The sequence below is a fragment of the Haemaphysalis longicornis genome, unplaced genomic scaffold (assembly GCF_048455015.1).
Source record: "Haemaphysalis longicornis isolate Haplotype H1 unplaced genomic scaffold, Haemaphysalis longicornis Haplotype H1 scaffold_2, whole genome shotgun sequence".
Classification (NCBI taxonomy): domain Eukaryota; kingdom Metazoa; phylum Arthropoda; class Arachnida; order Ixodida; family Ixodidae; genus Haemaphysalis; species Haemaphysalis longicornis.
Window position 1 is genome coordinate 245,741,467 of NW_027526295.1, and position 26,809 is coordinate 245,768,275.

Below are 26,809 nucleotides of genomic sequence, written 5' to 3' on the forward strand. Positions count from 1 at the left end.
GAGAGAGAGAGAGAGAGAATGAAGTTTAATTCAATCGAGGCAAAGTTTCAGAGAGGCGACCTCATTCAAGGGGGCTGAATCGACAGCCGTTTCCATCAAGAGCAACTGATCTTCCAGGCCGGAGCTGGCCATGGCTGTCTCCCAATTCTCTATGAAAACGTGGAGATTGGATGGATCTACGGCACACTAGTCGCAGCCACCTACTATGTGTATGATGTTCCCAGGCTCTCCACAGAAGCAACAAAATGGAGAGAGTTGTGTCCCGTCAAAGAGGTGAAGTCTGGTGTTGTGTGGGAAGGTGTATGCCCACAGGGTGCGGAGTAATCTTTCCTGGTTAATCGGTAGCAATTTGTGCTGGGAGGAATACGTTCTATGGAAGAGGCCATAGTGCTGAGTAACTTCCTGGTCTATGACTGCAGGATGCATGCACTCGGGCCGGGCTTCATCAGCGCTGGCTAAGCGAGTCAAATCTCGACCCACGAGGTTGGTGATCTTGTTTGCCGGGGATGCCAGTATGAGCTGGTGCTCATACAATCGTGACTGGTCGCGTTGGTGGTCTCTAATTTATCATCGCAAGTGTTGTAACATGCAATCGACCGTTGGCAAAGTTGGGCCATGCCTGCTAAGAGTCTGTTATGAGAGTTTTGGCGCCGCTTTGGCTAAGCGCACGTGCTATCTCCGCTTCCTCAGCTTAGAGGGGGCTGTGTTCGGGGGTTGAGATGCTACACGTGTGGGAGGCTGCAGAACGGTTACACAAAGAGAAGGTATTAAAGAATGCTATCGGGCGTCTTTGCATCAAACCAGTAGATCGTCCCTCCCTTTTTTTCTTGCAGTTTAGTTGCTTTCCAACTGTCTCCCCTCATATATACACACGTTTCGAAAACCATTTAATGAATATAAAATATGCATTAAGCAATTAGTTAGTAACTTTAGTCCGAGATGTCAATGTTAATATAGCAAAAACCTAATAGCGCAATACGGGCATAAAGAAAGACTTTTATAGCATTCCGGCGATCGTCACATAACTTTGCGACTACTTTGTGCGTGACAAAATTTCCTGATTTGTCGAGAAGGAGAACGCTGCAAAATTTCTAAATGCCAAGGACCCCAAAGATATCATGTTTGGTCCGACCGTCGAATCTGCCTTAACTGACCCGCTAATTCCTTTATTCCAAATTAATCAACACACCAGTCCCACTAATTCACATTAGCTCATTCACTCACCTAATTCACCCCAGTCTACCCGCTAACCCACACTAATCGACTTCAATCCATCCGCCTCGTAAGTTTAAGGTTGAGCAGATTCAAGATAACATGAAAATGCTATCAAATATACTTTAAAAGTGGAAATTAGGATTCCCCATTTTTTTATATCTCACGTTCTCTTAGAGCAGTAACCAAAGGACACAACGGCTCTGTATACAAGAAAAAGTGACGTTAATTTTGAGAACTGCGAGTGTTGGTGTCTCAGTGCTGTTTGTATATAACGGCCCATTCAAACTAGAACAAGTGGAAGATATGGATTTATTGTTGACGGTGTCCCTGAAGGCCTTCACAAGCGGACAGGTATGCCTGCGAATTAACAACACATTGAAAACTTTACACGATTTTAAACACCATGTAGATAGAAACCATGAAGAATATTCCATGATATGTTGCCTCGCAATATGCGTTATAACTTAAGTTATGCTAAATGTAAAAGATAATTGGGAGAGATGGGCAGTACCTAACGCAAAGTGATTGTATATACGGACAACTTTACATTAAATTGAGGGCAATACCGTAATCACCCGATTCTAACGCGCACCCGATTTTCCTGGCAAAAAAAAAAAAAAAAGCTAAAAAACTTGCACCTTCGATTGTAATGAGCACGGAACTTTGTGAGCAAGAAAAACGAATGCGAGAGAAACGGGCGATTTATTTTCCGAAGTAATCTCACTCATCTCACTCCTCGCCGCTCTCCGCTGACCACAACATCTTGTCCTCGGTGCCGTCAAGCGCGTTCGCGACTTCTGAACGAACGTTCAACCATGGTCGATGGGATCGTGGCCCACGCCTCGCACGCCCATCCCGCGAGCTTCTCCAGAGGCGCACGCTTCAGCCGACCGCTCGTTTTAAACGCGTGAGAGCCGCTTCTGCCATTGCTGTTATCAAGCGCGCAAGTGGAACGATTTGACGATTTGTGTGAACGCCGATAGAAAAGCTTAGGCGCCTATGCTTCCTGCGTCCGAAAAATCGTTGCTAAAAGTAGCTGTGGCGCCATCTTGATATGGCGATGGCGATGGGTGGGAAAAAATTTCCGCTGTTTCGGCAGTTTCGGTTTCGTATCCGATTCTAACGCGCATGCGATTTTTCGACCTATTTTTCCGGAAAAAAGTGCGCGTTAGAATCGGGTAATTACGGTAATTAGAAGAGAACATGATGGGCCTTGGGAACTGCAGACTACGCAAAATATTTCATGGTTCTGTCTAGCGAGTGGCAAAATATCTTCAGACGCAAGGTAGGGTACCGAAATGGAAAACTAGAAATCGCATTTTTGAGGCCCCGGAACCGGTTCGGAACGGTTCCTTCGATTCGTTCCGGTTCGGGTTCAGTTCCAAAATGGCGGAAAAAATACGGTTCCGGTTCAGTTCCGGTTCCGGGCGAAAATTCGGGTTCGGTTCCGGTTTTCGGTTCGGTTCCGGTTCCGGTTCGACACCCTGTATATGGCGCGCTATACCGCCATGTAAGGTGAGGTGAGCGATTTATTGAAATAGAAAGAGGAAAAGAAGTGGACTGGGGATATTTTGAACTCATTTGGGTGTTCACCAGCATACAACCCAGTCCGGGGGAAGGGGAGAGGGGGAATGAAAGGGGATAGGTGAGAAGAACAAATGCGGACAGAGAAAGAGGGAGAGAAAGAAAGCGATAAGGAGTGCGTAAGGCTGGCCGGCAGGCATTGGGCTACAGCCGTTTGATGAGGTCGGTATCCTCGAGGAACGCCAAGACAAGTCAGAAGGCTTCCCGCCGGATGGAGTTGGGGCCCGTTGGGAAAAGCAGGTCCATCAGGGTGTGGCTGGGCACGCTATACCACCATACATGCATTTTGCCGAGGTTTTAAACTATCTCCTTTCTCTCCAAACAAGGTTCTAGGGCAATCCTACTTTGATAAAAGCATGTTTATATTACCCCTTAAGAACTCCTTCCCAGCAATGCAGTGGTGTATAGCAGTGAAGCCGACTTTAGGGACTCGGTGTATAACACAGCGGCTTACGCATTTTTGCGAGAATCCCCATTTGCGAGCTTCCGCAATCACTTGAACGCATCTTACTTCAGCATGCTACACTACCCACGCCTGTGGCCGCCTCGAACAAAGGTTTGCCAACGCTATTCCCGCTTTATAATCTGCAGCCAGTCAGCTCGGTATGAGTTTGCGGAGCGATAACGAAAATTTTGTACGGAACAAAAAGGGAAAACAAAGTGCTCCGTCAGGGGGAGATAATATTTCGCGTCGTCATATTTGAGATAATATCTGTATGACAGCCCCCGATGAATTTTTTTTCGTACGTACGTTGGCGCGTGCGTCAGGAAATCACTTCGCACAGCCACTTAACACTACTGCTTCTAAAATGCCCACCGTGTTGTGACAGCGACAAAGCACATTGTGGAGTCAAGCGCGACGACACGCGTTCAACTCTCCCTGCTGAGGAAATAATTTGTAGGGGGGGGGGGGGGGGGCGAAAAAGTGGAGTACGAGAGAACGCCATCTGTGCGACAGGTAGCCGCGCGTTAAAATCAAGCCCAGAAGTGCTATTTCCCGCTTGTGGAAGTTTCAGTGCATACCCTGTCTTTATCGGAAGCCTTCTTTCTAAATAGCTCTCTCAATTTGTTCACGTGCTTCAGGTGCTCAACTAGCCACGTTCAACACCGCAGACCAAGTTATGAGCCCAACAGTCAATTAGAAACAGTGACTGCTCAAGATGGCCAATTCGTGGAAATTTCTTAAAGAGAAGAGGACCCAGGGTCCGTAGCCGGCCCTGCGGTACGCCACACAGGTGAGACTCGTCGTTTTTGACTAAGGCCCAGTATTGCCCCCAATCGCACCCAGCGACCGCTGGTAATAAAAAAAATCGGTCGCAAACCAATTTCTCCTGGAAAATTTGCCGCGTGCAAGCATATTTGCCGTCAGAAAATGCGAATGTTTTATAAAATGGAATTTTCTCCTCCAGCAAACTAAAACTGCGCTGCATAGATAAAGGCTGAGCAGTAATTCTTCATTCAGTCTCGCCGTAGAAATTCATTTGGAAGTTAAAAATTTGTTCTGCTTCGACAGCAGACTAAACAAGGCTCGCTTCAACGTGAGTTTCTACTGTGCATATCTGTATAGGATTGCCACAACACAAGCGCACGCCTCAGAGGCAATTGCGAGATTTCCTCTGCCTCAGGCCATCTTGCCCTAAACGCAACCAGGCATTACGCGAGTTATGGGTGTACCAAAAAAAGTCCAGTGATGTCGAATACCAACATCGGTACGTAAACGCGTACTCCATGCATGTCTATTGACGGTGCAGCCGATTATTAGAGTTATTATTGTTATCATCATCATCGTCAACAACAACAACAATCATCATCATCGTCGTCGTTCTTGTCATTCACCTGTCCACCGAATCCAAAGCCTGTACCATTTACACGGTGAGAAATTGGATGTGCTCAATGATTCCATGAGACAGTTTCGCTGAGCAGTGCTGTCTGTAGCTAACGGTGTAGGTCCTTACTCCGTCCACATATTCTCGTTATGCCACGTACAGTCATGGTCAATTCAAATGCGAGTCGCGGAGCGCATGGCCAAAGATACCGGTGCCGTCACCTGGCAGCGGCCGTGGAAAACGCGCGGACATGCGCAGTTGAGATGACGGGAGCGAGGCTGCGTGTCCCGCTGCGATATGTTGCCCTCTCGTCGCTCGAATGCTTGCCTTGTCGCCATGCCGCCAGAGCGCTGAAAACAATTGTTAGCGATGCGGCGCGAGATAGTCTCTAGTTTTAGCTGACCGTTTTTCAGGGTCCGCTCCGCTCCGATAGCAAGCGGAAGCGCCATTGCGCATGCCTGGCCCGCTTGGCCGCGAACGGCATTGGCTCCGGTTGCGCTGACCGTGTCGCCGATACCGGAGCGGGCCGTCGAAAACGGTTAGCTAAAACTCTCTAGTATCTGCGGCTACTGTGTGCTCGGCTCACACGAGCGCCTGCTCGCCGTGTGTGCCGGTGTCACATTGCCGACATAGCTTTGCATGTGGAAGGCAGTAACTTGATGAAATAACGATGGACACCTGGGTAACGCCCACACCATGCTCAATAATAGAGAGTTTTAGCTAACCGTTTTCGACGGTCCGCTCCGGTATCCGCGGCACGCTCAGCGCAACCGGAGCCAATGCCGTTCGCAGACAAGCGCGCCACGCATGCGCAATCGCGTTCCCGCTTGCTATCGGAGCGGAGCGGACCGTGAAAGACGGTCAGCTAAAACTCTCTAATGCCCGCTCCGCGGATTTCTACAAGAAGTGAGGTGCCTACCAAAAAAAAAAACGAAAAAATCGGGCCACCAAAATTGATGTGCAAGGGCAACTGGCCAATAGAATGGTTGGACCTGCATATCTTCTTAATTTTTGTGAATATTAGAATTCTGCCAGTGATTTTCCCAGCCCACACAATGGTTGCAGTTAATGAAAGTGATTGGATACGAATTTGTGTGGTATACAATGCGGTGCCATCAGAAGTTAGGCGGCATGCATTTATTTTTGTCTCCATTTATGCGGTTTTCTTCAAGAAAGCATGATGAGCTCAACAGTATGCCTTCCGAGAGCGTGCACGCGTTTCCCACGCAAGCACTGGCCACATCCGCAAGCAATTACGCGTCGCATTGCTCTCAACGCGGCAAACACCCTCAGCTGCAGCGGCGGTAGTACTTGCAGTGCTTGCAGCGCTCTTGCGGCATGGCGACAAGGCAAGCATGCGAGCGAGGAGAGGGCAACATATCGCAGTGGGACACGCAGCCTCGCTCCTGTCACCTCAATTGCGTATGTCCGTGCGTTTTCCGCGGCCGCTGCCAGGTGACGGCACTGGTATCTTCGGCCATGCGCTCCGCGGTTCGCATTTGAATTGTCCATGACTGTACCTTTATTTGCTCGTTTCCTTACACACTTCTGTACATTCTTCAACTTTGTATACGCTTTTATCCTTACTTCACGATCTTTTATTTGTTTGTGTGTACACTTACCCAGTGTATTATTTGTGTCTAACTATTCCGTCCATTTTGTGCCATATCATTGTTATTACCTTTCTGTGTGCTTGTATCAGTGTTGCGTATTTTTAGTGATCCGTGTTGTATGTGTCATGTCATTGTACGTCTTTTCTTATTTTCGTTAGTGTACCAGCACTAAGACGTCACCGTCGTTCCTGGGCACTGAATATGATTGATTGATTGATTGATTGATTGATTGATTGATTGATTGATTGATTGATTGATTGATTGATTGATTGATTGATTGATTGATTGATTGATAAAGGATTATCCTTTGAAGCGAGATGATGGCAAATACTAGCCTGCGGAATCGATCGAAATGCTGGTATTTATAGCTGCAAAACAAATAATCATATTAACCTCTTCCTTACATATTCAAGCTAACCATGGGTGTGATGTGCCTCTCACCATACATTCCTCGCTTCTTTTCTTACCAGGGTTAGTCATTTCTTACAAGTCTCCCCTGCCGCCAGTGCCAAAATTTTCGCGTTTAAGTTGCCAAAGAAAAACTACCGTCTCTACAAAAATTTCGCCAAATGGGTACCATTGAAGATCGTTCAAGCCCTCATTTCAGTTTACTTGTGCTTTCAATCGTGCCAAGTTTGCCACCCTCATTTCCCAGAAGCAATATCACTGCCCTACTTCGTACTTCTCTCAACTACGTCTATCTACAAACTTCAGGGTCCTAGCAAACACCTGCGCTTACGCTTATACTGCGTGTACATAAACGCATACTGTCTTTCCTTTCGTCGCAGTGATGCGTGTAGAGCGCAGGCACCGCGTTTAATTGTATCTCCTACATACCTCCACTCCCTTTTTCCAGTGGTCCGGTCGCACCGTGGCAGGCAGCGGGCGTAAGATAGTCGACGCCTGTGTGGTCTTCCGGATTCTCATGGAGGAAAGTGAGCCATTTAGTAAAGAGCTGTACTTCCAGGCGCCGTCTCTTCCTTTATCCCCAATTGAAAGGCGTTTTTCGAGACAGAAGGCAAAGAAAGTGGTTCCTGCTTGTTTCACTTCTTTTTATTCACTTTACTAACGCCGTGTTTGCTCTTATACGGCTGCTGCTCGCAGACTCGTGTGTGGCAAGCACGCGGCCCGCGTGTGTATCTAGCGCAAGCGCCAGAGCTGTTGTTGTGCCTAATGGTGCAGCTGCTAATGGCATCGCCCGCGGCACACTTGAAAACGGCCCTTCCTTTTCGCGTCAGTGCTTAAGGAACAACAAAAGGTGAGAACAAGTAGAGGTGATAAAGAAAGTGTTAAGAAAGAAAAGAATAGATGACAATCTAGGCGTTTCCTCGTCGCTGGAGATTCGGCCCAAAGAAATTGTGCGTCCCGAAAAGGACGTTTCGGCAACGCGTGGGAGGGAAGCCTTCCTTTTTTTTATCACAGTTCACCTAGAAGCCTGCCTGGAGTGTTCGCAGAGCTGGAAGCGTGTGCGCTCACGCGTGTAACAGTCTCCAAGCGTCCCGGAACAATTTTGTGCGCTTCCTCGGAGATTAAGTGGAACCGGGTGGACGCCGCGGCAAGGTTTGATCTAAACCTGAAAAAGAAATGGTCAAGTTTTGCACGATGACGAAGATCCTCGCTTGTAAGACCTGACGTAGTGAAAGTGTGGCGGCAAGAGAGGGAGGAGAAATCACGAAAAAATATGCAATCTTGAAGTCATTTAAAGACCACAACTGCGTTACGGCTCAAGCGTCACTTTCAATAGATTTCGGGAGCATCGAAATAAGGTTGTTGCGGATTCGGAAATCGACCGCGCGACGTGCAATCAGTATCAGAAATGTGGTCTTGCTTAACGCTACCTCATAAGCCATAGGGAGCAGGCCTTTCTCGTTTTTTTCCCGGGAACTGCTTTATAGTATGACAACGTTACTGAGTTACTGAAGAAATACTTTGGCTGCGTTTATGTGGGGAACACCCGTCTCTTCATTGTACCAGAAGCTTCATAAGGGTACTGCTCCATATGCTCCTGTAGCGGGCATGTGGGCCACAGACCAAAGTGAAGAAGACCGGAATTCCTGCCTTCCCACTTTCCTCACTAAACGGAATAGGAAGGTGGAGCGCCACTGCCGCCCACACAAAAAGTAGCCATTTCGTCGTTACAGAAGCTCAATTTCGAGGATTCCCAAATTGCGTTGCCATTATGGTGGGTAGGGTTCAGGTGCAAGCTATTTATAATTTTAAAAGTGAAAACGATAAAAATAGCTTGCACCTGAACCCTACCCACCATAATGGCAACGCAATCTGGGAATCCTCAACACGGAGCTTCTGTAACGACGAAATGGCTACTTTTTGAGCGAGGGGCAGCGGCGCTCCACCTTCCTTGTATCCAAGGAATAACTCCAACGACGTGCTACTTGGACTGTGGGCCTTCGTGAAGGGGGCTTACCTCGTCAATAGAACTTGAACTTTATCGACCCTGAGCCCCTTCCCCTATTTGCCCCAAGAGGCCAGAGTGTCATCCTTCCTATAATAAATTTATTCATTCATTCATGGACGTCACTAGCAGCATTACCAGCGATTTCTGATGCCAGTAAAATCAAACGTTAGCAAGCCACCAACGGGATGATATGTTGTAGAAAGTCAAGCCATTCCAATTACTTCACTAGTTCTGAAGCCTTGAATGTTCCCCAGTGATTGTGGACGTGGTGGTTTCCGTCAAAGCAAACTCAACGTTACTATACTGCAAAAAAAAAAAAAAAGTGCTGTGTAAGCGATATATTACCCTCAGGATCCCAACGATGCTTAAAACAAAAAAAAAAGTAGTGCTGGTAGCATTTTCACAATGCACACAGCGAGCGAAGTACTTTGCGTCATTAGGTAGTTCTGACTCAGGACTCTGGGCATTGTCTCTGTCCCGGTGCCCACCGGTTCATACCATGGCGCCACCCATCGGTGGCCACCAGAGTCGTACAAATGCGCCTCCTACACGCAGCATTCCTCTCCTTCATACGCTACCAAATTTTTATTTCCTCCATGAATACCGAAGAATACCATGTGCGCTACCTGTGGTACCTACTCACATCACTCTAATGCGTGTGAACCAGGGACGTAGCCAGAGGGGGGGTTTGGGGGTTAGAACCCCCTCCAAAATTTTTTCCAAATATCCTCCCTTCCGATAACCCATAACCCCCTCCGAAAAAAATTTCTGGCTACGGCCCTGGTGTGAACCTTAGGTGTGTGGTCTGAAATAAACGCTTCATGATAAACAACGCGCCAAGGGTGACGGCAAGAATCGGCTGTTTCCACCGAACTTCCACTGCTTCGGCAATCGGCGACGCGCCACGGTATTTCAATTTTAGTTCTCGCCAGGTAGGCGAGATGGCGCAAGCTGCCGCTGCTGCTTCGCCGCTCTTTCCTGCTGGCTTCCTTTTCCTGAATGGGCAGTCACGCATGCCGGCGGAACGCTAGCTCCGCGTTCCTGTTTCAGAAGGAAAGCCTGAAGTAGGCGAGACTCAAGCAAAATATACACACACGAGCTGCTCCTTTAGTCCATTCTTTTGTTTCACTGTAAACGCTTCCGCCATGAGAAAATTAACTGTACGGAGTGAAAGCCGTGAACGGCTGGTCTGCTGGCCGCGCGTAGACGTGTTCATTTCATTTAATATCTCTCCAAGGAAACTTCATCGTGGGAACTTGCTAATTTGAAATTCTGGACGATGACTAGCGGAGTCGGTGCGAAGGTGAGTGTGGCGTTATAAAGAATAGACGTGTGCGGCGGACGGGCTACTTTAATTAGTCCCTTCTTTCCCCTAGCTACTTTTCGTGCTTCTGACGTCGGCTTCGTTCAAGATTGCCTTCCGAGGTTTTGTTGCAACTTCGGCCATGCTTTTCTGGTGAAATTAGATTAGATTAGCATAGATAAGCTTAGATTGGGTTAGATTTGATTAATATACGATTTCCTTGCTAAGTAACTCGGGGGACGAATTGCAAAGCATGCTTTCCGCACTGGGCGAACAGAGTAGAACCGTGGGCCTGAAAATTAATATGCAGAAAACTAAAGTAATGATCAATAACCGCGGGACAGCACAGCAGTTTGAGATAGGTGGCGAGGCAGTGGAAGTGGTAAGCGAATATATCTACTTAGGCCAAGTTGTGACCCCAGATCCCAACCATGAGGCAGAGATAATTAGAAGGATCAGAATGGGGTGGGGTGCATATGGCAGACATTCTCAGATAATGAATAGCAGCCTACCATTGTCGCTGAAGAAGAAAGTGTATGACAGCTACATCCTTCCGGTACTCACCTACGGGGCAGAAACTTGGAGGCTCACTAAGAGGGTTCAACTTAAATTGAGAACGACTCGCGGGCAATGGAGCGGAAAATGATAGGTGTAACATTAAGGGACAGGAAGAGAGCGGAGTGGGTCAGGGAGCAAACTGGTGTTAAAGACATATTAGTAGAAATTAGGAAGAAGAAATAGACGTGGGCAGGGCATGTAATGCGAAGGCAAGATAACCGCTGGTCATTAAGGGTAACAGAGTGGATCCCTAGAGAAGGCAAGCGTTGCAGGGGGCGGCAGAAAGTTAGATGGGCAGATGAGATGAAGAAGTTTGCGGGGATAAATTGGTCACAGTTGGCACAGGACCGAGGTAATTGGAGAATAATGGGAGAGGCCTTTGCCCTGCAGTGGGCGTAGATAGGCTGATGATGATGATGATGATGATGATGATGATGATGATGAATATACGATTTAATTATATCGATAGTCCGACCATGCAGATTCCGCAGAATACATTAGCCTACCAAATATACAGTTGAAGTGCTAAGAGCGAAAAATAAACTTAAAACTTTACATGTGCCACCGAGACCCACCAGGACCGGAATTTTCCCATGTCTTCCAGCTAACTCGCCAGACTCCCCATCATCACCGGCTGTCACGTCGTCCAGACCCTCGGTTACCCGATCCACTTGCTTCACAAGCCCTTCAACGCATTCCGTCTCCAATCCGGTCTCACATTAGTGTATTCAAAATTCCCAATAATTGCACTCAGGATTCAAAAGCGGCAGAAGTCTCTCCGGGTACAACATCGTCGATCCAAATTCCAAATTCCGCCCTACCCCTCAAGCCAAGCTCTTGCCCTGCCAGTTGTCAACTCGGAAAGCACACTCCTGACGTCCCTCACCCGTCTCTTCACATCAACCACCACAGCTGAAGAAATTGCCATAGCCGTCGCCGCTACCACTGGCGCCGAATATATCACCATTATTACAGATTCTTAGCAAGCCTGCCTCAACATTCTACACGGACGAATTTTACTTCGCGCCTTACGGATACCGGCACCAATCAACCCCCTCCGCGACCTCTACATCTTCTAGACCCCTGGCCACTCGTCCCTAGAGGGGAATGAGGCGACTCACGCCGCTGTCCGCGCTCTTTCACACCGGGCATTTTCCTCAGGGTCAGAACCCACAACCGGAAGGTGGGGAAGACTGCTTCCCCACCTTCTGCTGTTCCATCAGGCTACCATGGCATCACCCACCATTATCGCAACCTTCGTCTTAGGCCGCCTACACCCCACCTTCGACTAACCAAGGAAGAAGCAATCATCTGGCGTCGATTACAAACACCGGGATTACAACGCACCTATCCGCCACTCTGTTTCTCCTACCCAATGCCCCCTCCTCTGTCACTTCTGCCCCTCTCCTAATACTACCCTCCGCATGGTGTGGGCTTGCCAAAATACCCCATCTCTCATCCCGACTTTTTGCTCACCCGTAATCCCTTAATCTTAATCTTAATCTTAAGCCTGGTTATGTCCACTTCAGGACGGAGGCCCCTCCCAAAGATCTCCAGCAACGCCTATCGAGTGCCTGAAGGCCGATAGTGTGATTGCATAATAATTGGGAGGTTTTTATCACATGTACTCAACCAGGGTTGCTAAATCCTTGTCTGGTGAGGAAATGCTGTTTTGTGCCCAAGGGAGCCTCACCTGGCATGGTTGAACCTATCTAGTACAGACTCCAGTTGTATCTGACGGCGTTATATAACGGACCAGGCAGCATTTCGAACCTGGTACAACGCTCTAGATGTGTAGCATGGAAGGCGCATAGAGCGCGCATGGGGAGCGGCAACGCATCCCCCGCGCTTTCTTTTGCCCTATAAGCGCTTTCCCTTTTCGACTTTGACACTTTTCGACGCATCGAAAGCCTAACCAGCGAGTACCGATTTTTTAAAAGCTGCCTCACTTTTGACCTCACTGTGACATAAATATTTCAGCAAGCCAGTATTTGAGGAGTAGCAAGAGATGAGCATTACGACACGCCTGCGACTGACGCACTTCTTAGAGGCATAGTACCTCCTCTGAGATAAAGATAAATCCCCTAATCCCTGCTCCCCCCTGCTCACCCCTTCCCCAAGCAACGGGAGGGCCTGCTGACCAGCTCTCACCGCGCTGACCATATCCTCACCAGCTATCACCAGCTGTCTCTACGCTGACCAGCTCTCACCATATCCTTCTGGTGACTCTTGCCAGAGCGGCAGGCAAGGCCCAAGGTTTTCGGGATTGAGGCTAACCCATCTCCCCAAGTAACGGCTCAACCACCATTATTTGCTCGAATAAAGGTTTATTCCCTTTCTCTTCTTAACGGGCCGCTCTGCCGTGCTTCACTCGAACAAAGTTTTACGTGGAACAACTTTTTTCAAAGATAAGCTGAATTGACGCGCACGGCACCCTTAACAAGTTAAACCATCGTTTGTACACGTGATTCCATCTACACAACTCCTGTGTCGTGAAGAGAGAAAAAAATAGAGCTGAAGTGACCGCGAGAAGACAGGTCTTGTCACATTGCTGCAAACACCACTGCAGGCATGTATGCCGTGGAGTGGCTCGTCTCCGCGAGGAAAAAAAAATGACGCGCAGAGAGTGAAGCTTGTCATTTTTTCCGCGACCGCGGCTCCCGAGGACATATCGGTCCCGTGCGAACGTGCGCACCGGCTCGGAACGCACGCCAAACTCGATCGACGCTGGAGACTGTCAACTAGGCGGTGACACAGAAACGACAAGGCCACCCGACAAGTTGTCATCGATTCCAGAGACTCACGAGAACCGGTAAAAATGCCACAAGCTTGGTAAACCCCGTAACCAGAGCAGAATTCCATATGGAAGACAGTATACGTTAGCGACAAAATTTTCGTAGCTTCCATGCATATACTTAGCAAGAACATTACTTTGGGCTCCTGTGTAGTATGAGGTTTTCATCGCTATCGCATGACATGCGCGACACAGAATTTGGGTCACCCGTGCCTGGGCCTGACAATGCGTGACGTATACTGCAGTATCAGAACGTCAGAATGTCAAGACGTCGACACCAAAAATTGTCGCTTTTTGTCATTTTTCCGCAACACGGTTGAAGCAGAGATTCTTGGGGGAACTTGTGGAACGGCGAGATTCTTCCTTTGTCGTAACTCCCACATCTTCTGTCACAGAATGAAGGCTTACTGACTAGCGGCTTTCACAGCAGAGTATTGTTGACAGATGCCTTTCTGTCAGAAAGAGAAAAGGGGCGAGAAAATATACGGTAGAAAATTTTACCGGACTGGCCAAAGTTAAAGCTTACACCGAAGAGATGGCAGGGAAAGACGTTACCGCTGCTTCGCCTTCCTCGGCTATACCCGTGCACAAATTCTTCCTATCCGTTCCCCCTCCTTCATTATTAATCTATGTACTTTGTTTAAGCAACGGAATCAATATTTTTTTTTTGCGGGCACAATGAGGCTACGGGCCCTCAGTGCGCTTCAGCACAACTTCGTAAGCATGCTCCTTCGTAACACGCACTGATATATCACATCACCTGGGCTTTCCAAAAGCAAGATGACGTCATCCGACGTTACAATCGGTCGTTATATCACCTGGTGCACCTATGTTCTTGAAACAACTCCTAAACTGAGCCTTTTCTATTTAGTTCCCTTGTGTTAATGAATGAACCAACGGATTGTTTTAATAGTCCCTTTTTTTTTAAACTTCGGCACCTGTCTGGTTCCAGCAAAAAAACGTATGACATCTACGTGCATACGTCACAAAAAAAAAACTGTACCAAGCTTTATTCATGACATACTCTTTTGTCCCAATCTCGCTAGTAACCTTTAGAAGCAAAATTCTGAAAGCTTTACAGCATTACTCTAGACAACCATCCACCTCGCTCGTGCGCTCACGTCACTATCAAACTTCTTAATGGACTGGAGGTGATTTTTTCGACGTTTTCACCGCACGTAATTCCGTCCCTCGTATGGTTCAGACCCATAGCTAGGGGCGGGATTTAAGTATAGTGGGAGGCCGGATGGACTCCAGTGCATTCAGTGGACTCCAGTGGACTCCTTCCAGTGAATTCATTCATTCATTCATTCATTCATTCATTCATTCATTCATTCATTCATCAGCCTATTGATGCCCACTGTAGAACGAAGCCCTCTCCAGATATGGGGGCTTCCATCCAAGGCTCCAAGGCCAATATTGCCTTGGTGAGGGAATGCTATTTATGTCCCAGGGAACGCTACCAGTTCGGTTGCACCTGTCTATTGTAGCCTCCCCGGAGTCCAATGATATTATACCTTACGGGATCAAGCAGCATTCCAGGCCTGGGAATATAGTGGAGGGCGGTACCTGTACCAGATTTGAAATATACTGCAGCTCCCGTCACCGTCATCGCCTGGGCTCCACCATCATCATTATCCATCACGCTGGTCTTGAAGAAGCGTAGGCACGACGCGTATATGCGTTTCCTAGTCAGCACAGCCAGCCGTCACCTGAGCTTGCTTATGGAGGTTATATCCCAGCATAAACGTGCCTAAAGCATACAAAACCACCCGAACTGAGATAAATAACAGCCAAAACGGACCTACAATGGTTGAAAACCGCCGTGTAGAAAAATATTCAACAGAAATAGCCGAAACCGACCTCAAAGGGGAAAACCCGCAAAAACGTACAAGAAGCTGTAGCTGAAACTGACCAAAAGGCGACGAAAATACCCGAAATCCCATTTATAATGCATAAAGATAGATCTCATAAATAGCTTACATTCGTGATAACAAACGTTAATATTCAAATATAACAAACCCTTGAAAATTAAGAAGAAAAGCGCGGCAACGGGATTTAAACCCGGGTTAGGATGTTCGCTTCGCAGGAGCGGAACTACTACACTACGAGGCCAAGCGGTTCTGAGCGAATTAATTGAGGGCCGCACGTGGACATAGCTTCAAACATGCCCCTATATGGCACCATGCATCGCTTGGCTGTGCTGACTAGGAAACGCCTATACGCAGCCACGACCACTGAATAAATCAGGCACCCGCTGCGGTAAGACGTCTGGTTCCGTCTCTCTCTTGCATGGAATGCGCTGTACAACTAAAAAATTGGGCCCATCTCCCCGCGAGGGGGACTCGAGTAAATGCGTCGCATAGGGGGTGGGTGTATTGCGTTAACGTTTAGTGTTTAGGGAGTTGGTGGTAGTGAATGCGTTGTATCAGCAGCTTCTTGACGTAGTTTGAATGAGTCAAGGATATAAGGCGCGTTCGTAGCCTCCCATTCTGTGTCGGCTTTGTGGCGCAGTGGGTAGAGCACCATGTACATTGCGTTCCGCCCGCAGGGTCGAGGGATCGAAACCAGGCGCCGGATAGTATTTTCTTTTATATAGTGTAGGGGGAGGGGTGCGGACTACGACTACGGACGTCAACGCGGGTGACATCGTGAGTTACTGAAATGCTCTGCATTTAATTATGCGGGGACAAAATGAAGGGCACCCTCCACCAATGCACGAAGTAACATATAGAGAGCACCGCTCTCCAGGGCGTCAGCGTGTCGCTTGTGTTGGAGTGGCGTATTGGGGAGGCCGGGAGGTGAACCATACTCCTCAATTGTCATCAGCTATATAATTGTAACAGGAGGATAGAGGAACGCTATAAAGTGTGTTGCGATTTCAGGGCGCACATTCCCCCTTCCGCGAAGAAGTGAGAGACAATACGGTAGCCATATGCGCATACTATCATCTCAACAAAGACCGGTGGGCGTCCCTCTTTTTTCGTGCATTAGTCAGCGCTAAGCGTTCTGAAAGCTGTCTCGTTCCTCCATCTGTCTCTTTCCTCACTGATCCGGGTGCGCGGCGCGGCGCTTGAACGACCGTTCCGAGGGAGCCCTAAACGCCCTTCTGTAGAAGTATATACATACACTGCTGCTGCCGCCCCCGTTAGAGCAGCAGAGAAGAATCGCGACTTTCCCGCCTGGAAAGATGGGCCCACGCGAGCCCAGAGGGCGCACCCCGTGGGTCTCAAGCGACGTCTGCGCGCACAAAGAGGCGCCTTCTTTCGTTTTGGGTCCAGCGACCCCCGCATTGAGACGCGTTTTTATCACGACAACCACGCGGCCAAAGCAGCTCAGAAGGAATGTGCACACCGGCCTGTTAGCTCATGCCGCCTATAAAAAGTTCATGCGTTGGCAAAAGGAACACAAGAGTATATTCAAGCTGATTGTCTTTCTTGGGCTACCTGAAAGCTAAAATCTCGATCTGTCTGTCAATCATTGCTCCACCTAGTTTTGCGCAGAGGCCCTACTCTTTCGTTTTGTAGCTTACCTATCTCTTTTACCACCCTCTTTTTCCTCCCTAATCTTTCATCCCCCTCATCCCCCTCCCCCCCGCTCTGGGTTGTATGCAGGTGAGCCCCCAGATGGGCTCAATAATATCCCCATTGCACTTCCTTTCCTTTTCACCCGAACCACCATATCTCTCTCTCTCTGTCACACGATTCAACCTGCACGTATATCTGCACGCTTCGCTGGGAATGCCGTCGAAGGACGATAATCTTCTGCCGTTCTTGCCACGTAACACCTTCTCCTCCGTACCCCTCCCACCCCTCACTGTCTTCCCCGCCCTTTTGTTCCTCCCTCGGGGAGTGCAATGAAGATTTGCTCAATTCAATTGAATTTTCCCGTGTTCGTCCTGCTGGCGCGCCATTTTCTGGAACAATTCGTTTCTCTTGAGCATGGAACAGCTCGAGCCAACATCAATGGCTTGGGTGTTTGCTTCTATCTTGCCTTTCTTCGCCACCGTTTTAAACGCGTTCTTTTTTCACTCGCTACCGTAAAACCCCCTTTAATGTGTATTCTTACTAAAAGAAAAGTTGATACTCTCGGTTATGTACTTACATTTTGCCTAAAATCTGCCTGGGGTTTCTTTTGCGCTGAATATATGGACATGTGTGGGCCGTGGTAGCAGTTGTACTAGTTTTGACCGAGCCTGCCTATATCTGCTTCGTGTTCAAGGATTCAAGCATTTTAGCCGGGCAGTTGAATCGAGTGACAGACAGACAGACAGACAGACAGACAGACAGACAGACAGACAGACAGACAGACAGACAGACAGACAGACAGACAGACAGACAGACAGACAGACAGACAGACAGACCAAACTTTTCGCATTTAGGAAGCCCAAGAGAGACTACTGTCTTTAACAACAGCTTTTTAAAAATTCCTGCGCCAAGATAGGTAAAGCCATAGTGTAAGTTAGGACAACTGACAGTGCGTGAGCAAAGCCAGTTGCATAAACATTCGTGCCATTTGGTTACAACTCCTGATCCCCCCGTTTGTCGGTGGCACTTGACAGGCCACCGCCGCTTTCACTTGGAACATTTCGCGAGCTTGCCATGCTTCTCAGAGAGCAGAAAACCGCTGAAAGAGACAACCCTCCTCGCCCAACTGTGACGCGGCACGAGTGATGCATCTTCAAATATTCTGGGTGGACAGGTCGTTTGGACGCTGAACCACCGTCTTCAGCCTTCGTCACTTCCAAGGAGGATAAATGCAAATCTGCTTCTTTAAAACCATGGAAATGAGGACAAGCTACGCATGTCAGCAGGCCGAGTGACTTGGAGTCATGGATTGATTGACTGAGTGTGGGGGTTTAACGCGCCGACGCAACGCAGGCGATGAGGCGCGCCGTTGTGGTGGGCTCCGGATTAATTTTGAACACCTGGGGATCTTTGAAGTGCGCCGAAATCTCTACACACGGGCGTTTTTGCTTTTCATCTCCATCAGAAAAGCGGCCGCAGCGGCCGGGAATCGAACCCGCGACCTCGTGCTCAGCAGCACAACGCCTTAGCCACTGAGCCATCGCGGCGGGTTGGAGTCGTAGAAGCCTTGCGGACTCGGGAAACGGAAATCTCAATTCGTCACAGCAAGCACACCACCATCTCCATCTCTCTCTTTTTTGCCAATTCAAAGATAAAACTGAACTGGAGAAGATCGAAACGGTGCGTTGGTGCTGGTGCCTGCACCTTCTGGGCTCCTTTGCGGTGTCCACTGCCCGGCGCCTTCCCCCGATTCTTGTGGTTGGCTGTTACATATATGGGATTCGGGGCCGCTGCAATACTGAACCAGAAGTGTTATCTTCCCCTAGTCATTCTATCGTACCTGTATAATGGGGGCTGACAACGCTCGGCGGCATCGTGCCGTAGAGTCTATAACACTAGTTGTATCGTAATTTATTTCCATGGTGGGTGTGGAGTATTCCCAATCGAGTGGAGATGAGCACCTTGATCATAATGCTAGATGAGGCTAAACGATTCACCCATGTACCCCCTCTCACTTCCTGAGCCCCTGTTGCTCTCGCATTTGCTACAAATTTGCCATCGCGTCTGCATTCCACCCGCGTACAACTCACAAGCTCCACTGCATCTTGTAAGATTGCCCGAAGTGCACTTCCGGGGCAATTTAGCGTTTCTCTGTTCAGAAATAGTCACTTCAATGAAAATTCGCTGAGAATTCAACCTGCACATTAAAGGGAAGCTGAAGCGCTTTCCAAAAAATTTGAGTTAGATTAACAGTTATATAGTTTCTTGCGCGCTGATTCCGAATATCACATTGAAATTTATCGTACATGAGTCCAAGTGGCATTTATCTTGCAAAAAGCGCGGCCCCGTTTGAAAGACGCGCGCTTTTCGTCTTTTGACGCCCCTGATTGGTTGCGCCCGTCATGACGTCAAAGGCGGACACCCTTCGGCCGCGCGGGTTGTCGGAAGCATTGCGAACGATCGCACGGTTGCCTTTGCGGCAATTTAGCTTGCAGTTTAATTTTCGCACATGACTGGAAGTTTGTTTTATAATTTCCCGTGCTGTTGGTTCAATTATCTTGGAGCTTAAATTTGCTTTACACGACAGAGAACCCCAAAGCAGTGACTGTGACGTCGACCAGTGGGTTCCATCAAAATATTTTTGAATTAGGCAACCAGCATAGGGGGATTTTATACCTTATGTTAATATTAGGTACTGCCTTAACTGTTTCTTATTATACACAAAACCATTTATGCCGAAGATTAATGGCCGTTTTATAAACAATCTACCAGCGAAAAGCACGTACGTGCACTGCGCGAAAAATAGCGTTCATGCGCTGTAAACGTATATGCGAGACACATCCACACATCTTGCCGGTACACGCATAAACCAACAAGCAGACTCTGCTTCCGCATTTCCTTTGTTCGTTGTCGCCCACCCCAGCCCCGTTACTCATCCCCGTACACAGACCCACACGCGCGCGCAGTTTCGGCAGCTAAGATTTTAGGGACCTTATCGGCAGCGGCGCTACGGTGCCTCCGCGCGATTGCTAGCTGCACTTCGATGAGTGGCGTCTTACCAGTCTTACTGCTTCGCATGCATTTATTTTGAAAACACTGCAGCATACTAGTGCCTGCTCAGCATTATTGGCTGTAGTAGGGCTTGATTTTCGCTTGTGCGTTGCGCATTCTGCTACAATATTACGGCCACCTCGTTATAATTAACAGACCAGTCGGGCAAGGCAGTTACGTTGTAGTTACGTTACTTTAGGTAACAATCACCAAACGTTTGTGATAATGAATCGTTGGCCTGTTTCAGCATTTCTAGATTTAAGCATTTACCGCGCTAGTCGAACAGAGGCCGTATATTTACTCTTCGCTCCTAATTTTTTATTTTTAAGTATCATCATTATATATATCACCGACTATCACTGGAGCACACTTGAGGTTCAGTGACAACAAGTGCTTGCCAGGTTATAATATGCAGCCACACGGAATCTTGGGCAAAAAATTAGGCCCCCGCAGTCAACACAAATTATGGCACGGTGGTGGTTCGGAGTGGTGTTTTTTTTTTTTTTTTAATTCCAGACAAACATCTCCTTCTCGTGACATGTATACTTGCAAAATAAGTAATCTGGTTGTCTTGGTTCTTTTACTTTGTAGGAATACTGTTTACCTCTTATCCGGGAGAGAACTTCTGTCAGGATTGGCCCCTTGTTTTAGTTTCGCCAAAAAATTGTTTTTTTGAACACTGTCCTGAGCCCATAGGGAAAGAAAACCGACGCGTTTAACGAAACAAGTATTTCCTCAACAAATGTGACTTGGTTTCTGGAATGGAACGAAGCATCCCCGGCCAAAGTACAGCAGTATTTCCCATCCTTCCTCAATCTAGAATCTAATGTGAACATTCACGTCCGTCGCATCAAAAAAAAAAAAAAACGCATTCGAGCGGTTTACAAAGTATTTAACGTAGTGTAGTATATTCTCTGTCATAAAATACAGCACCTCGGCTAAGGTGGCTAGAATCCTCGGCTGTCGCTTCCGTATGTTATCAAGCATCCCGGCGTGGCATTATTCTGCTTAGGAATACGGCATGATAACGTATGCCTCGTTTGGCGTTCGTGCATACTTTTTGAACACGAAAATTGTACAAATGAGTGCTATCAACCACAACAACAACAAGTATCATTCACAAGGAAACACGGCGAAAAGAGCATGGCCGAGGCGGCCGATCCGGCCGGAAGTCCAGGTATGACGTTTTTCAGCCGGTTTTCGCCCGCGCTCTTCGGTCTTCCGGCATCGCGCGGCGAGATGGGGGCGGGGCATCGGGCCATTTTTGTTTGCTCATTGCGCCGCTTCTATTACATGTATTGCGAAAATATTTTGTACACATGAACTATTCAATGTGTACTTGCTGCTAGTCAACTTTTCTTTTAATTCTAAAACCGCTTCACCTTCCCTTTAAGTAGAATGCCGCTTCGCAGCTAAAGTTGAGCGTTAAGTTTAAACCTTAAAACTACACAAACTAAATGATTTTTTAACAGCGAAGCTCTTTAGCAAATCGTAATTTTTCGGGTCCGCAGTTAAAAATACCAAGAAAATTCCGAGCATACCCACTTAGGGAGATTGGCCAGGAGTGGCCAAAATGAGCATATCCACTTAGAGATTTTGTCTAAGGAAAGGAACTCCAGTGTACCCCGTCTGGTGCCTGCGCGCACCATCGAATTTTAGAGCTCAGTAAAGTTGATTCTCTCTCTCTACTCCGTAATCGTGGCGAAAATTGCTCGGAACAAGAAAGACACATAATAGCGTACGTGACTCCAGGTGATGTCCAATGATTATCACTTCCAAAAAAAATGAAAGAAGCCCACACTTTTAGCAACAATGACGGAGTAAAGATCGTTGCGGCAGTGAAGGAGCAAATCAGGTGCAATCGTGGAGGCTTGGACTTAAACTGTCGTGATGATCGTGAAGACTGCGTACAGCTTCGCTACCTTTAAGTTTTACGCGTTAGTGTAAGATTCCTTCATTTTTTAACGGCAGATCTGTTTATAGTTCAGCCGTCGAGCCTTACCAGAAAAAAAATACCAACAGAAAACACTGAGCGCGCGTGAGCGTGCGTCTCGTGAGGAGCTTCCGGCGTCTTCCAGGCTTGCGTGTGGGCTTTCGCCACTTGAGGAGCGCCCGGCGTCGGCCAACTCGACCTTCGAGAACACTCTGTCCAGCGTTCGTGGCGTGATATCTCGCGTGCTGTTCTCCTCGCCAGTTCACGTGCGTTCGCGCTTGAAGTGGGGAGCACAGATGCCGGGTTCGTGAAGCTGGTTGCCGAGGGTTCTAGCTCGTGTTAACGCGCTCCATTGCCAGTCATGGAGAACTCTGAGCGGCAAGTTCAGAAATCCATGCGAAGTGCAACATCGGGGTTTCCGACAAAGGGAGAGGGGCCGCCAGCACCGCGGTTTCTCCAGCCTTGCACCACTAGTGCAAGCTTCATCTTTTACTGTTATTTTTTTTTTTCGCAGCCACTCAAACCGAACAATTGTCAAGCAGAATACACGTCTCCGAGCTTCATTCACCGTATAGAACTCCCCCTGCCAGAGAGCAAACACGTACACTGCGTGAAAAGGTGTTTGATTTCTTCCACGCTCAAAAGAATGCGGCGCCGTTGTTCGACGCCGCGAGGTGTACGCTCATTTGCGCCTTTGAGACGTTCGCAGAGGAGCGCAGCGCGGCGCGCGAAACAATCGAGCCCGCCTCGCGCACATAGGTCGCGCTGTCAACGCGCACCTTCCCCCGCTCGCCCGATGGCGTCTGCGCCCCAGCGCAAGAGGTCGGGGGCGCGCTCTTCGCTGCATTTCTTTTTCGTGGGCCGCGCGGCGGCTGATTTGCATGAAGTGGGGGCATGTCGGCGTGCAGCGCGCGAACACAGCGGGAAATGGGCGCTGATGAGGGAGCGCCCGCGATGACGCCCGGGCCAAGGACGCGCGCCGCGACAACAGCCCCCCGACAGACCGAAGCAACGGCGGAGGATGCGCGATCACCGCGCGTCGCGAGCACGTGCCGGACGCACTGCTGCCTCTCGCCATCGTGCGGGCCGTAAATCTTATCAGCGCGAGTTGACCGCGCGCGATGCAAGATACGGTGCCGTAAAGGAGCGGGCCACCGCCGAGCTCGGCGACGCGTACGACGCTGTCGCCCAGACGCCGCGGGAGATGTATGCATTTTTAACGCGAAAGTGTTTTTTTTCCCGGACACACGAAGATTTCGCTGACGTCATATCCGTCACGGAAGTGACGCCAGTTCAACGAAGTAAGAGGCCTGTAAAGGGTGCACCCCTGCACACAGTGTCTTCTTGCGGGGAAGCAACCTTTAGCACTAAACAGTATGTTATTCTTAGGGTTGTTCGTTTTCGGGTTTTATATTTTAACACGTAAGTATTTTATGCAGCGATACTCCAAGATTTCACTGACATCATATCTGTCACGGAAATGACGCCAGTGCACCTTTGCTGAAGCGGCCCTCCACTAGGACGTCGCTCGCCAAGCACACATAAGATAGACGCCGACCCGCAAATCATGCTCAGCTGCAGATTTCGCAGCACATTTCACTTAGGTCTTTTACTGATTCCTATGACAGAGGAATCAACCACAGTTTTTTTAACATTACCAAGAGAGGAACATCCAATAGAAGGCGTAAATTGTCTCGCCTAGGGACGGAAACCGGAATTCCTGTGCGCCGATTTCCAGCGTGCGCTTATGAGAAAAACAGGAGAGGAATTTGAACACGCGCGATTGCACGTCTAGGAGTTATTGTAGGTGAATGCGGTATGTGAAAAGCTTCAGCGCAAGTTACATAACTGTGGCGGAAATTGATTTCATCGAGGTTCTCTGTTATGGTATCTCAAATATCAACACGAAAGCGTTCGCACACTGTACCACTATCTGATTGCAGTCGAATGTTGTTGTACGCCTTGAGAAAGGCGTACAACATATAAAGCTGGTGCGTTACTTTTGGGATTCCACCCCAAAATTGATTGATTGATTTGATTGATTTTAGAATTTAACGCTACGACGCAACGCAGGCGATGAGGCGCGCCGTATTGGAGGGCTCTGGATTAATTTTGACCGCCTGGGGATCTTTAACGTGAGCCGAAATCTCGTACAGACGGGGGTTTTTTTGCTTTTCGCCGCCATCGGAAAAGCGGCCGCCGCGGCCGGGAACCGAACCACCCAAAAATTAACATTTAAGTTAGGTGAGGAGCCACTACTGCCGTAGAGGTTAAATTGTCCATGTACGTGTTAGGCATAAAACGCCTTTAACGGTACCGACCGGTCTCCAACCTTTTGAGCGTGCGTGAGTGGACATTTTCAGCGATGATGCTACTCTCAACGATGACCGCACAGGGTAGCTGCAAATTCTAGGTTCGGGTTAAGCTTTCTATAAATTAAATTGCCGGTTGATTGAAATTACGTGATTTATGGATTGACAGGAGAAATAAAGTGGTTCATTTAAACATTTGATTTATTCACCACCCGTCATCTTCGTTGACGTCGTATTTGTGCCCTCTCCAGGACGAAGGCTTTCCCATATTCTCCTGCTGCTCCTGTCTTGCGATGCCCAAGCCCATTCTCTGCCCCCGAATTTCCTTATTTGATCCTTCCATCTTGTTAGCGGTCCTCTCTTACCTGTACTCCCGTGTCTCAATAGAAGCTTCGTCACACTGGTGGTCTACCGGCTGTCGATTTTCCGTATTGTATGCCCAGCTTCTTAATTTGAGTTGCGATGCCTTCTACCGCAACTCGTTCCGAAATCTTAGACATTCGTTTCCTATTCCTAGGCGTTGCTCCTATATCTCACCTTTTTTTTTTTTTTCGGTTGCTGGTTGAGCTGATCAAAGTTTTCCTTCAAGCGATTTACTAAACTCCCATGTTTCTGCCCCATAAGCCATCATCACCAGTAGGCATTGGTCGTACAGCAATCTTTTCAGTGATAGTAACGTATACTGCTTCTTGTTTGAGCGTGCTTGCCGAATACCCCCCGCCCATACTAATTCTACTCTAGATTTATTTTTCGTGTTTGAGATAAGCACTGTCAATTTGTCCATGGTAGTTATATTTAATCACCTCCTCAACCATTTTTCCGAGGCTTAAGTTGAAACTTTCTTCGTGCCGGTTTTACTTTACTGTTGATTTCTTTATATCCATCTTTAATCCTACTACGGAACCCCTTGAGTGCCACTCTGAAGCATTTTTTTCAGCTATTCTCCTGATTCAGGGTCAAGATTATGTCACCTGCAAGCCTCAAGTATTCTTCATTCACTGACACCATCCATGACTTCTTCGATCAAGGCTTCCTTATCAACCCCTCCAGACAGGACCTAAACAAGTTTGGAGAGATATCGGCTTCTTGGCTATCCCCCACCCACGTTTTTCCTCAACTCGACATTCATTGATGGCAACGGCACAAGGGGTCTAGATAAATAAGGATTGTAAGAAAAATTGGCCAGGCCCAGGTTTTCCTCCCTTACCCCTTCCCCTATTGTTTCAATAAGTCCATTCCTTATTCTGCAACTCCATGCATTTTCCGTCCCTTTTTAGCCGTCATTACCAGTGGTTCTCCCTCTCCAATATATAAAGTTCTATTGCTACAGTTAAACCTGGACGTAAAGAACCTCTATGTAATGAATTCCTATTCGTGGATTTAACGAAGTTTTTCAATTCCCCATTGCCAGCCCCATTGAAACCCGTGTGTTTGCGACCTCTATGTAACGAAGGCATTGCGACAGTTAACCTTGGTGTAAGGAATTTGCTACGCTGATGATTCATTGTTTTTTGCACTTCTTATGAAACATCGAAAGGAGAAATTCACTAATTTCACGAACTTCGCGCGCACCGCAGACCACCGTGCATTTCCAATCTCAAAGGGGTGTCCACGTAGGTGCTAAGCCTGCCTGTCGGCGTGTAGTCGCGCGTCTCCACTGACCTCTGTAGTGTCGGTTAATTGGGGATGAGTTCCGCAGACAGAAAACGAAAACTTTTGTCTTTTAAAGACAAGCTCACGATTTTAAATGCCGTCTCCGTCGGCGAGAAAGAAGAACATCGCCGCCCGGTACAGTATCCCAGCTAGCACCCTCTTCTCTTACCAATTTTGAGTGCGGAAAAGACCGTCAAGTTCGCGAAAAGACGCCCTTTCAGCATACATTTAGTCCTCGAAACGGGTTAAGGCACCGAGAAGTGACGAAAGTCAAAAATGAAACTTAAGTTACGCTTATTAATACGGGGTAAAGTGACCTTGCTTCTTCGGAGTGCCGTGTAATGACTAACTTGGGAACGCAGCCGGCGCAAATCACAGTTTTTCACTGTGGAACCAATCCGTTTAAGATGAGTTCTCCATCACTGATGTCTAGCCTTTTAATTTCTTTTCTATTTCATTCACGCCAGCCGTAACTCAAAACCTGAATGTAACGAAAGTCTGCATGTAACGAAAAATTTTGAATTTTTCGACTTCGTTATATCCAGGTTCGACGGTACTTCTCTCTCTCTCTCTCTCTCTCTCTCTCTCTCTCTCTCTCTCTCTCTCTCTCTCTCTCTCTCTCTCTCTCTCTCTCTCTCTCTCTCTCTCTCTCCTCTCTCTCTCTCTCTCTCTCTCTCTCTCTCCTGATGGGGCTACGGTGCACACTCATGTGTAGGATTGGCCGAGAATTCGACTAGGAGCTGGCCGTCACGTGACAGGGATGCCGGCCGCAAGGTGAACCAGTGTACGCGTTGTCAAAGCAGCGGCTGACCTCGACGTCGTCACGCGGATAACGAGCTTGAGACAGGCAGGTTTTCTCCACTGCCACATTGCTCGAGTGCCACGAAGCGCGTTTTCGCGCACCCACCTTCCCGCCTAATTGCTGGCTTTGTTATTGCTTGCTGCGGCTTGAAGCATCCTGTCAATGGCCCAGGCGCCCTCAACCATGCCGGTCTGTCGTTCGTTCGCTTGCTGGTTTGTTTTC

The 26,809-nt window shown here is 48.2% G+C and overlaps 1 protein-coding gene across 1 annotated transcript in view; it reads right to left on the reverse strand.

Moving 5' to 3' along the window:
• Positions 1-26,809, reverse strand: part of LOC144170294 (uncharacterized) — a 209,232-nt gene that overhangs the window by 143,697 nt on the left and 38,726 nt on the right. The gene's annotated exons all lie outside the window — the stretch shown is intronic.